The sequence below is a fragment of the Protomyctophum bolini genome (assembly GCF_963924005.1).
Source record: "Protomyctophum bolini genome assembly, chromosome: 21".
NCBI lineage: Eukaryota > Metazoa > Chordata > Actinopteri > Myctophiformes > Myctophidae > Protomyctophum > Protomyctophum bolini.
The window spans coordinates 18,210,375-18,211,140 of record NC_137882.1 but is presented as its reverse complement, the minus strand read 5'-3'; positions in this window follow the sequence as shown (position 1 = coordinate 18,211,140).

Genomic DNA, 766 nt, shown 5'->3' with positions numbered 1-766 from the left:
TTTTAGTATTAACAAAAGGACGCTTCCAAAGGAGACAAAAGTTGGAAAACACGTTTAAGCAAATTATGGAACTATATGTCTTTGGTTGACCATATTTACTGGACTGACTGTCAATGGTCTTTACTTTTCAAATCGGTTGACAATACAGTAGACTAAGTGAATTACAGCTGCTGCAGTTCTTTGGAAGTGTTTATTTGTCTGTTGTTGACATGCTGTTTCCAAATGGCCTAAGGTGCCAAATAGTACCCAACCCCCAAGATTCCATTTCATGACATACACAGTGGTAATACCCCTTACACCGCCTGTAAGGATGGAGAGGGTTCTTGGTCACAAGCGCGGAAAGTGCTGACCTTTGGTCTTGGATGTTCTTCAGTTTTGGGAGCAAATTAAGAATGCTTAAATTGCAAGGTTAGTTTTAGGATCTCATACAGACAAGGTTGACAATTAATAATCGGACGGAGATTGGTGCTGGCAAGATGCCTTATAAAAGGAGGGAATGACGTCACAACTAGGTAGGCGTGACGACATCCCTGACACCGCCAAGTCTTCAGGTTCCAGTTCAGTTCAGGTCTTTTGCAGCTAGCTTGGTGTTACGAAACTAACGAGACTAACTGACAGAGGGGTTTGTTCTGTTGTGCTGTTTGTTCTGTTGTGCTGACTTCTCAGACCACATGCAGTTATCCTTTTCTCATCAATTCTGCGCTGGCCGCAAACACAGGATATCTGACAACCCCCGCATTGCTGTACGGGTGAAGGGGGGGTCATT